Below are 13,466 nucleotides of genomic sequence, written 5' to 3' on the forward strand. Positions count from 1 at the left end.
TACTTGTGGGGCTTTTTATTCAGAATGTTGCTTTGATGACTACAAACTGCAAAATATCAAGACGTGTTTTTGTTATATCTGGCTGCCGCTCTGACTGAGTGTCTGTATTTTGTTTTATTCTTTTGTTTACATTTTTTATCCCTGACATGTATTTAATTTTTTTCTTCAGAATTTTGCTTTGACGACCTTAAACTGAAAAACTATCAAGACGTTTTTGTTATATTTGCCTTCCCCTCGACTGAGTGTCTGTCCTTTTTTTCTTTTTTTTTTAATGTGTGGGTATTTTCCCTGGCATTGTTACATTGTCTTTCTGCAGATGTTTACGTTTATGACCTTAAACCTTTAAACACCAAAGTTTGTTTTGTTTAACGACACCACTAGAACAAATTTGTTAATTCTGACTCATAGTCATCAGAGGAAACCGGCTACATGTTTTTCTAATGCAGCAAAGAATCTTTTCTATGCACTTTTCCACATACAGGAAAGCACATACCACGGCCTTTGACCAGTTGTGGTGCATTGGTTAGAAAAGAAAAATCAATTATATGGATCCACCGAGGTGGTTAGATCCTGCGATGCCAGCCTCTCAGGCGAGCACTTAATAAACTGAGCTAAATCCCACCCCACCCCACCCCACCCCCACTGTGTGTGTGTGTGTGTGTTGTTTGTTTGTTTGTTTGTTTGTATGTTTGTTGTTGTTTTTTGTGGGGTTTTTTTTTTTTGTTTTGTTTTGTTTTGTTTTGTTTTTTTTTTTTGTTTTTGTTTTTGTTTTTGTTTTTTGTTGTGGGTTTTTTGGTGGTTTTTTGTTGTTGTTTTTTGTGTTGTTGTTTTTTGTTTGTTTTGGGATGTTTTTTATTTATTTTTTTTTTTTTTTTTGGGGGGGGGGGGGGGGGGGGCGGTCGTCGCCCAGTGGTAAAGCTCTTGTCTGATGCGCGATTTTATTATTTAGAATATTAATTTTCATACAGCTGAAGAGGTACAGGTCATCCAGGTTTTTGCAATACCCCGAATTGCATTTTTCATAATTCTAAAAAACGCACGTTTGTCTGTGAAGTAATGGTTATCGAGACCAGCTCTAGTTATTTTTAGACGGTGTTTCCCTATTTAAACATCACAGACTTTAGCTTCTTTCTGTTATAATCTTATCGAAATGCACGTTTTTAGATTAACTAAAATTAGTGTGTATTTTCACGGGCTGAAACTAGAGTCTGCGCCTTTAACAAGTAAACGTCAAATCGTTTCTAAATAACCCAATAAATAAAAATAAGATCGCATTTGTTCTGCCAAGTGAGTCTTCTTTGAATTAATGCGCAGAGGATGTTGTAATCAATTTAATGAGGCCATAACTGCGTGTCACAGACAAACGATCACCGCCAAACTCACATTTCATATACCTCAAGGCGAAGAAAAACATTTTATGGTTTTGATTTAGGCGCAGAATGGCACGGGCCCGTCCGATTGGCCACAACGCGGTCACGTGACATGTCAGGGTGCACTAGGAAGCAAATAAGGTCTCCCATCCAGAGGAGAATATATACATCCGGGTGATTGAACGTTACATACATCTGTTTTATAAATTTATTTATTTTTTATTTAAACATTATTTGTTTTATTTTTTTAAATTATAAAAAAATAAAATAAAAATGAAATATTGATGTTTAAAAATGGAGTTACCTTTTCATTACGGATTACGTTAATAATCGTCGACGGGGGTTGTTTGTTTACAAACCGAAGTGGTAACGTACGAGCGGTGGCAAAGAACACTAGCGAAGGCCCGGCAATGACAAATGGAGAACCACCGTACACCCGGTAAGTGCCTCAAGATGCTCTATCTTTGTCCGACTTCCGAGTCGTCTTTTCGCCGCATGTTTTCATTGTTGGCGATGACAGATCGCTAGCGATGGCGGCCGAATTCATGGCAGGGGAACACGCGCTTCCGATGATTTTCTTCTCGCCAAACCATGTATGCTCTTTCGTGCTAACAAATTGGTTTGTTGACATTGCCCGTCAAGCGAAGGGGTTTGGACAGTAGGCAGGCCACGAAGTGACAGCCGCGGTTTTCTTCCCCTTACCGAAATCCGGGCGGTCGCCGTGTTTTCGTTGCGCACCAGTAATCGTGGTGATTGAATATACCTCTCTTTATCTCTCTCTGTGTTCTCCACTCGCCAACTCGATAAGTTACTGTGCGATCGATTAGGCCACTGGTGCCAGTAAAATTGGTTTATTCGTTACCGTTTTTTTTTTTATCTCTTATTTTCAGTTCTGTTTTGTTTAATTTTATTTAATTTTATTTTCTTTTATTTTCTTTTATTTTATTATTTTTTTATTGATTTGATCTATCTATCTATCTATCTATCTATCTATCTATCTATCTATCTATCTATCTATCTATCTATTTATCTAGTATCCTACGAAAAAAAGGTTTGGTAATATTTATTTATTTGTTTATTTTGGTAAGAAAAAGGCACGGTAAGAACAACAATTTCTTTTTTTTTCAAAAATGATTAAATATACAAACAGAATATCGATTAAAATGTGTAGCGTCACATACTGATATTTGAATCGAGTTTAGCACTCGTAAGCATAGCTCATATAATATTACATTTATTATTCACACAACTCGTCCACAAGTTGTGTTCATATATTTCCCTTTTCTTTCTTTCTTTCTTTCTTTCTTTCTTTCGTGCGCTCCTCCATTCAATTGTTCATTCATTCATTCATTCATTCGTTCGTTCGTTTGTTCGTGCATTCATTCATTCACTCATTCAATTATTCGTTCTTTCATTCGTTCGTTCATTTATTCGTTCATTCATACATTCATTCGTTCATTCATTCATTTATCCGTTCATTCATTCATTTATCCGTTCATATTTCTAAACTGTATGCATTTATATTTGCCACCATTTATATTCTCTTATACTGCCTGTATTTTTTATTTATTTTTGTTTTATTTTTGTTTAATTAATTAATTAATTAATTTATTTAGTTATTATTAACCTACTTGGTTGTATAATTATGTTTATATAACTGTTTTGCTTAATAAGCAGCTTATTTAATAAATACGGATAAACTTGTTTTAAAAATACTAACACTGTTATGCTTTGCTATATTTCGGTTTCTGTCTCATACCCAACACAGTATTACTATTTTCATTTTGGAGGGTAAGGCTTTTTGTTTCACTATAAACACAAGCACGAGTGTATTTCTTTTGGATTACAATTGCATATTATGATACCTAGGTGTTGATGTAAACTGGTCATATCTCATTTATGGTTTATCTAGATGTTAATATCGGTTACCATGGATACGCTTCAGACAATTTTCAAAGACGATGTACATAATTGTTTATTGTCGTCTGCGCATAAATAAAATGTCTGACTTAATAATTTTCAAAGTGTTAAAAACAAAACACACTCAAAAAGAACAACCCCAAAAAACCAAACAAAAATCCCCAGAAAAATACCAAAGAAACAACTAAATAAGAAAAAGATGTGAGAAAAGCATTACCACAATGATAAAGAAAACGGTAAATATTCGAAGAGTTGAATAATTAATTAATTAATTAATCGACTGATCCATTCATTAATTCATTCCATCATTTTTGTGCGATTTCCTTTTTAATACATTGTTACTTTTTACCTTACGTATTTGTACTTTTGTTTTCGTTTTTATTATAAATGTGTTCACAATATTTATTTAGTTTTCTGGCAGACAACACATATAACAGTCAGAATAGTATATACTAAGTACATACACGATGCTAATTTACAAAAAAAAAAAAGCACACACACAAATAAACGTTACACACATCCCAATTTCAAACAGAAATTCGCTTCAAATTTTTATGTGGTATATTATAAGTAACAATATATACAATTATTATTATTATTATTATATTATTATTATTATTATTATTATTATTATTATTAAAACATAGCATAATTATGTTCGTGTGTGTGTGTTAATATATCTACGTAATAGATCCTATTTTTCTATCGTCGAAGATGTACTGTTTTATAATAGTTAAAGCGACCGACCCTAGTTTTTAAACACTAAGACATAATTGTCACCATTAGAACCACTTTTGATAACTGAAATCAGCCATTACATAGTTTTTATTGTTTAGATTATATATTACCGTATATCCGATGTTTTGCTGGTCATCTTGCCGTTTTCTGATGTCACAAAATACATTTCTTTATATCTTTAAAAACTTACGTTCGTCTGAGAAGTAACAGTCACGGAGTGGAGTTCTAGTCTATTTATCAAGGGTATTTCACCGTGTTCACGTCACGGACTCTTTGTTTCACTCTGGTGTAACTTTATTTGCATGTGTTACACATTTGTCGATTAACTCAACTTAATGTCAATGTTTACGGGTTGAAACTAGGGTGAGACTTTAATGGCGCTGCTTGCATATAATGCATTATGATGCTAAATATGTTCTGTCTGTGTATACCTATTACAAACAGGTCTTTGTTCCACCTATAAACAAATACAATCGTTCAAATGTACTACATTTAAATGAGAACATAAATGCAAATATAATATTTCAAATGTTCTTAAATATATATTTATGAAATAAGTAACTACAAATATAATATTTCAAATTTTCTTAAATATATCTTTATGAAATAAGCAACTGCAAATATAATATTTCAAATGTTCTTAAATATATCTTTATGAAATAAGCAACTGCAAATATAATATTTCAAGGTTAGTACAGGGAATGAAGTAAATAAATGCAAATTCATATGGTCATATGTGAATATTAAATTATTAATAATGAAAATTAATATTCGAAAATGATTGATAGTATTCAAATAAGAAATGTGTAATATTATATAATATTCGACTAAAACTGACTATAGTGTGGCCCTTTAGTGTTTATCTTCCAGTTCTTAGTTTGATGTTTGTTTTCTGTCTGTCTCTGCCCCACCCACAGGGTCTTTCTCTCTCTCTCTCTCTCTCTCTCTCTCTCTCTCTCTCTCTCTCTCTCTCTCTCTCTCTCTCTCTCTCTCTCTCTCCTCTCTCTCTCTCTCTCTCTCTCTCTCTCTCTCTCTCTCTCCTCTCTCTCTCTCTCTCTCTCTCTCTCTCTCTCTCTCTCCTCCCTTCTCTCTCTCTCTCGCTCTCCTCCTCTCTCCCTCTCTCTCCCCCTCTCTCTCTCTCTCTTCCCCCCTCTCTCTCTCTCTCTCTCGCTATCTACTAATAAGTCTGTTACAAACTGATGGTGTCACTCGTCGTGGGGGGAGCCTAAGTCACTCTCTTATCGGGCTCTATTATTATTATTAATTATTAATACTATTATTATTAAATGATTCAAATTTAATTCATAATTTACGCAGCTAAACAATATTTATGACCGTGGTGATTTACATTATTAATGTCATTATTTACAATGATGTTAGACGTTTTAGTGCCGAGGCTAAATTAATATAAAACTAACGACAATAAGTCTTGTTACAAACTGATGGTTTCACAGTATGTTAAGTCACTTATAATCTGGAAAAAGTAATTTATTATTTACTACAGTAAATGAACTAAATACCAGTAAACGCAACAAAATATAATCTAATGTATAAATAGATATGTTAAATGTGTAAATAAATATGTTAAATGTTGTAAATAAATATGTTTAAATGTATAAATAAATATGTTTAAATATATAAATAAATATATTAAATGTAGAAATAGATATGTTAAATGTAGAAATATATATGTTTAAATGTATCAATAAATGTGATAAATGTATAAATAAATATGATAAATGTGTAAATAAATATTTGAAATGTGTAAATAAATATTAATGAATGGGGGATGTCCATTCGTATTTTAGTAACTATCTAAAATAATACTTTATAATTATGTATAATATTACAATATCATCTATTTAGTCTATGCTATTATGACAAAGAGAGAGGGGGGGGAGAGAGAAGAGAGAGAGGCGAGGGACATAGAGAGAGAAAGAGAAGAGAACACAGAGAAAGAGGCAGAGAGACTCAGAGAGAGAGGGGGGCGAGGGAGAGAGAGAGAGAGAGAGAGAGAGAGAGAGAGAGAGAGAGAGAGGAGCATGTGTGAATGGGAGGAGAGAGAGAGGGAAGGGGAGAATGGAGGGAGAGAGGGAGAGAGAAGAGAGGGAAAAAAGGAAAGTGAGAAAGAAAGGGAGGGTTGAAGAGAGAGAGAGAGAGAGAGAGGAGAGAGAGGAGAGGAGAGAGAGAGAGAGGAGGAGAGAGAGAGAGAGAGAGATGGGGGGGGGGGACAGATACAGAGACAGACATAAAGACAGAGACATAGTAAGAGAAAGTGAGTAAGAAAGAGAGAGAACTTTTCGTGACCTTCCTGATAACGTCTAACATATTTCGCCTCCAAATGATCAGGCGAGGTTGTAAACCCGTCAAAGCGCCTGTGATTTAAACCACCCTTACTGGGATATCTAGCCCTTTACTCAAACACAGGGCCCGGCTCTCTCAAGTGCGGTCTTTGAAGAAAATAAAAGTGTCACTTCGTACCGTATACAATCATAAAATTCCTCAAGTGGCCGACCAAATTCGCAGCTGCCGACAAGCTAAGGCTGCGCGCGCACCTCCTCCGAGATAGACCGACTGGAAACGTCCGGAAAGACATTGCCTAGGTCACGTGTAGCTGTCGGAGCTTATTCTTCTAAACACGATCATTGTTGGATAGGTTGCGTAAAAATTGGAATTCTGTCATTTTGAGTCGGGATCGGAGCAAACATAATATAAATCTTAGTTTATCTTAATATTCATTTTTCACTTTTGACTTTTTTGTTTTGGCATGAGCATATTTGTGGCAATGACGTTTGGTGACATGTCAAATGAATCAGTGAAGTAAAATAAAGTAAAAAGTAAAGTGAAACCAAAAGTAAAGTAAAATAAAAAGTAAAGTACACTTTGTTTTGTTTAACGACGCCACTGGAGCACATTGATTTTGTATCTTATCATCGGCTAATGGACGTCAAACATATGGTGATTCTGACACTGTTTTTGAGAGGAAACCCGCTGTCGCCACACAGGCTACTCTTTTACGACAGGCAACAAGGGATCTTTTATTTGCGCTACCCACAGGCAGGATAGCACAAACCATGACCTTTGTTGAACCAGTTATGGATCACAGGTCGGTGCAAGTGGTTTGCACCTACCCATTGAGCCTTGCGGAGCACTCACTCAGGGTTTGGAGTCGGTATCTGGAATAAAAATCCCATGCCACGACTGGGATCCGAACCCAACCTTCCAGCCTGTAGACCGGTGGCATGAGCATATTTGTGGCAATGACGTTTGGTGACATGTTAAATGAATCAGTGAAGTAAAATAAAGTAAAAAGTAAAGTGAAACCAAAAGTAAAGTAAAGAAAAAGTTAAATAAAGTGTAAAGTAAGTAAACAAACACACACAAATAAAGAAAAGTAGCACGTAAAGCAAGACAGATAAGTGTAAAGTGAACAGAAGTAAGTAAAGTAAATAAAAAGTAACATAAAAAATAAACTAAAAAGTAAAGAAATAAAACAAAGTAAAAAGTCAAGTAATGTAAAGTGAATATAGAAACATGGAATTAACAATAAAGAAAAAAAAAAAAAAAGGTAAAGTAAAAAAGTAAAGTAGAAAGTAAAGTAAACTGATCGATGCATTTTTGTTTTGGTAACTAGAATCCAACTCAGTCGGTAAAGCGCTCGCCTGAGGTGCTTGCGTCGAAGGCTCGAATCACCTCAGCGAACCCATTCCCAGATTGGATATTTCCCCTTCCCAACTAGTGCTCCACGACTGGTATATCAAAGACCATGGTATGTGTTGTCCTGTGGAAAAATGCATATAAAATATATATTGATACTATTGGAAGAAAATAGCATGTTTCCTCAAAGACTTTATACGTCAGTTACTGAACGTTTGACATCCATCGGCTGATGATTAATAAATCAATATGTTCTAGTGGTGTCGTTAAACAAAAACTTTTTAAAAAAAAAAATTTTATGCTATTAGCGTAAGTATGTGTATGTGTATGTTTGGAAAATTAATGCTTCTTGTCTCGAACAAATTAAAATAAATTGCTTCAAAATACTATTAAGAACAATTCAATGTGTTGTTTCTGTACAGGTGTGTGTGTGTGGAGGGGGGGGGCGTAGCTCAGTAGTAAAAGGTTTGCTTGATGTGTGGACGGTTTCGAATCTAACCCCTATTGGGCTACATCTCGTTCCAACCAATGCACCACTGGTATATCAAATGCCGTGGTATGTGCTATCCTGTCTGGGATGGTGCATATAAAAGATTCCTTCCTAATAATGGAAACATGTAGTGGGTTTCCTCTCTAAGATTATAATTACCAAATGTTTGACATCCAATAGCCGATGAGTGTGCTCTGGTGGTTTCGTTAAACAAAAATTTAATTTTTGCTATCAGCGTGAAAAATTAATACTTCTTTTCTCGAAAAAAACAGAAGATAAATTGCATAAACATACTATTTTAAGAACAATGCAATGTGTTGTTTCTGTGCAAGTAAATTTAAATTTTAAATCTGAATTTCAAATACCACTGGAACCGATTTCGGTTTTTCCTTGCTTCAAAAGTATTCCACTATTTCTTATTCATCTGCTCTCTCGGTCACGTGACTGCACCAGCTGTGACCAAACATTATCTGCCAATGCCCGGCCCTATCCTGCGGGATGGGGTTTGTGCTCAAGTCAAATTTAAAGATTTAGGAATGACTTAAATCGTTTGTCACCTCGAATCCTGACTGAGTACTCACCTGGGAAGATGCTTAATTACGTCAGCTGCGCGTAAAGTTGTCGTCTGCCAAGCGGCTAATGGCCGAGCTCGCAGACGATTGGTTCATCTGCTGCCGCAAAGTGAAATAAGTCCCTCATTTCATTGTCGTAAATCAGTCGATACTTCTAAATAAAGGATTTTTAGAACTTTTCTGTCGTTTGAAATGCAGAACGAAAGTTAGTTGTTTCATCTTCTTTTTGGGATTCTAGTCGTCTCAAAAAATGACTTTTGTTTTTGCGCTAATACGTTCGTTGGTGTTTTTCAGTGATCTTGTTTCGAGACTAGTTTTGGTTTTTTTGCATGTTTTTGATACGGAATTCTTCGTTTCTCACACGCATTTTAAGTATATAGTTTTAAATTCCGTGTCTGTAATTTTAGAAATGCTCTGTTTGATGATGCTGCACACCAACGCTAAATAGCCGATTAATGGTCGAGTAAATTTTACCCCAAACCTTGTCATTAAAATATCGTGCATCATCTCTTTAGCTTGCTTTGCAATTATATTTTTTGTTCAATGGTTTCTTCTTTTTTTTTTTTTTTTTTTTTTTTTTTTTTTACAACGAGCAAGTTTCTACTTTCGTTTTGTTCTTGTTCTGTTTCTTTGATTAAAAACAAGAAAGGAGGGGGAAAAACCGTTGTTTGCCATTGCATTGATCCAGTGATGTATAAGTAGTGTTTTATCTTTCAGTGGAAAGTCATCAAACGTTAACATTTATTCTATTTTAAAATTGTCTCTTCGTTTATTCTTTATTTTTCTTTGCTAGAATGTAATTAAACTATCCGTTTGAAAAAAAACAAACAAAAAAAACAATAGATAGACAATCAAAGAAACTAATAAAACAAATAGTTAGTTTATTTTCTGTAACGACAGTACTTGAGCACATTGATGTATTAATCATTTGCTGTTGGATGTCAAACATTTAGTAATTTTGACGTATAATCTTAGAGAGGAAACCTGCTATATGTTTTTGTTTTTTTCTATCAAGGTATCTTTTATGTGTCCCACCCCACAGACAAGATAGCACATACCGCGGCTTTTGATATACCTGTCGTGGTGCATTGGTGAGAGGAGGAATAGATCAATGGGCCCACCAACGGGAGTCGATCTTGATAGTGTTCTGAGTTTACTACCATTGTAGGGTGTTTCCGACTATTACATTTTATCGATAAAATTACACACTGGATATTGTTTCTTGGTTAGACCATCAGTGTCGGTATATTCAATGTAGTTTTGGTCGTCTTAGTGTTTATAGGTAGCCCAAACTGGATTTGACCTCCCAATATTTCAGTTCGAACGAAAAATATATATACATGTATATTAGAAAATATTGTGACGTTTGACCTAGTTCAAAATCTAGGACAACCAGAAACACATTTAATATACAGACAGAAATATTTTTTGCATTTTTTAAAACTATGTCATTGGTGTCATCAAAACATCTCTATTTGTCAACAACATCTTAACAATAACGACAAGTTCAGGACAGTCCCTCTATCAAATTCGTTATAATCATTGCACTATACCATTATCATTAATAATATCGTCATCATCATCATCATTGAAAAAAAAATCATCGTCAATAGCATTATCATCACTAACGACGTCATCATTATCATTAATAACAATATGATTAACATCATCATTGTCGTCATCATCACCATCATTAACAACATCATCATCATCATTATAATCAATTTCTACTTATTCATTGACGTCATCTTGAAAACTACCACATAATCATCATTATCATCATCATCATAAACATATTCATCATCATCATCAACAACATATTCATCAATATCATTATCATCATCATCAACATATTCATCATTATCACCACCCCCATCATCATCATCATCATCAACAACAACGTATTCATCATCATCATCATCATCAACATCATCATCATCAACATCATCATCATCATCAACAACAACATATTCATCATCACCATCATCATCATATTCATCATCATCAATATCATCATCATCAACAACAACATATTCATCATCATCATCATCATCAACATATTCATCATCATCATCATTTTCATCATCATCATCATCAACATATTCATCATCATTTTCATTATTGACATCCCTTCATCGTCCTAAGATCATGTACTATTTGTTTGGAAGCTGGAATTAGCTTAGTCGGTAGAGAGCTTGCCAGGGGTACTTTGGTCATATAATCATAAAACCATGACATGTATGTCAAAAGCCGGGGTATGTACTGTCCTGTCTGCGAAAACTGCATTAAAAATATCACTTGCTGTTAATGCCAAAACAAGAAAGAAAAGGAAAACAAGAGAGATAGCGTATTTCTACCCGATTTAGAAACGTTATGTGTTCTAATGTCAAAATCTAACCTTGCTTTTGTAGCAGCCAATAACTGTTTTTACATTTCACAACAGGGTAGATACCCGGCATACGGGCTCTCGGTTTTGTAGGGGGAAGGGGAGTGGTGGGGGTTTGGCTGAACTCTGTCCGAATTAAACAAAAATGCTCGATCTGAACAGAACAGAACAGAACAGAACAAAACAAAACAAAACAAAACAAAACAAAACAATAGAATAGAATAGAATAGAATAGAATAGAATAGAATAGAATAGAATAGAATAGAATAGAATAGAATAGATAGAATACAATACAATAAAATGCAATAGAAGAAAGAACATAATAGAATAGAATAAATCCGAACAGAACAATAGAATAGAATAGAATAGAATAGAATAGAATAGAATAGAATAGAATAGAATAGAATAGAATAGAATAGAATAGATAGAATTGAATACAATAAAATACAATAGAAAAGAAAATAGAACATAATATAATAGAATAGAACAGAACAGAACAGAACAATAGAATATAATAGAATGGAATGGAATGGAATGGAATGGAATGGAATGGAATAGAATAGAATAGAATAGAATAGAATTAAACAAAATTTTAAACCAATTAATTAATTACAGTTATATGGTTAAGGACCACACAGATAATGAGAGAGGCAACCCGCTGCCGACACTCTGGAGGTTACTCTATTTTTTCTACTAGCAGCAAGGAATATTGCATATGCATCATCCCAAAGACCTTTGCAAACCAAGTTGTAAGACGAAAAATAGCTCAATGGTCCCACGAACAGGGATTGATATTAGATATATAACACATCAGCCGAGCATATGACCCTTATACTACATCTCTCCTCCACCCTGCCCCTTGAATAATATAAACTCAAGAAAATTAATACGGGGCCAGTGGACGTTTGAGTAATTATTTACAAGAGGGGTCGGGATGTAGCCCAGTGGCTAAGCGCTCGCTTGATGCGCGGTCGGTTTGGGATCGATCCCCGTCAGTGGGCCCATTGAGCTATTTCTCGCTTCGACCAGTGCACCACGACTGGTACATCAAAGGCATTGGTATGTGCTATCCTGTCTATGGGATGGTGCATATAAAAGATCCCTCGCTGCTAATCGAAAAGAGTAGCCCATGAAGTGGCAACAGCGGGTTTCCTCCCTCAATATCTGTGTGGTCCTCAACCATATGTCCGACGCCATATAACTGTAAATAAAATGTGTTGACTGCGTCGTTAAATAAAACATTTCCTTCCTTCTTTGCTAATGTCATATTATGTTTAACGAGTTTCAACATTGGTCACTTCTAAACATTTTTTTCAGCAATATTTTGTACTCGTGTTACACGCACAAATCTTGCACACAGTGGATTTTTCGTGCGTTTATAAAGTTTGTTTTATTTAACGACACCGCTAGAGCATATTGATGTATTAATCATCGGCTACTGATATCAAACATTTGATAATTTTGACATATAGTCTTAGAGAGGAAACCCACTACCTTTTTTCCATTAGTAGCAAGGAATCTTTTGTAAGCACAATCCACATACAGGATAGCACATGCCACGGCCTTTGATATATCAGTCGTGGTGCACTGGGTGGAACGAGAAATATCCCAAATGGTCCCACTGACGGGGATCGATCCTAGACCGACCGCGAATCAAGTGAACGCTTTAACACTAGTCTACGTCCACCCCACCCCAACCCTCACCCCCTGCATTTGTGAAAACTACAGAAAAGTACATCTGGCTAGGAGTGGTAACATGTTGGTTGTTGTTTGGTCGAAACTACTGCTTATATCAGTACGTTTAATAACGCACAACACCGTCGACATCATCTTATGTTAGTGTCAGACTGTCAACTATCACGACGAAGTTTGCCAACTCGGTGGTTGCGTTGTAATTTTCCCGACTTACGACTGTTGCGCTCAGATTAACAACTAATAGGATGGTTATACGACGAAAATCAAGTTGTAAGAGCGCTCACACTAGCAACTGCACAGTCGTAGAAGTCGTGACAGTAGAAAATTGGCCAACTTTGTGCTGACAGTTTGTAGTGAGAGAATATTGAGCATTGAGAAACTGTATTTGTTTTATTTGTTGTTGTTTGCTGTTGTTGTTGTTTTTGTTGGGGGTTTTCGGGTTGGGGGGGGGGGGGGGTATTATTTTGGTTTATTATGTTTAAAGAATAATGTCGAAACTATTGACTGCCCTCCTATTAATATTGCTGTGTGTACATTACCAATTAAACTTGATAGTATATTGCACGGCACGAGATTTCCCGTTACTGTTCAGTATACACAACCTATGCTATGACAACCGTGTCTCGTTTCCCCTTTCT

Source organism: Gigantopelta aegis, chromosome 11, assembly GCF_016097555.1.
Source record: "Gigantopelta aegis isolate Gae_Host chromosome 11, Gae_host_genome, whole genome shotgun sequence".
NCBI classification, from domain to species: domain Eukaryota; kingdom Metazoa; phylum Mollusca; class Gastropoda; order Neomphalida; family Peltospiridae; genus Gigantopelta; species Gigantopelta aegis.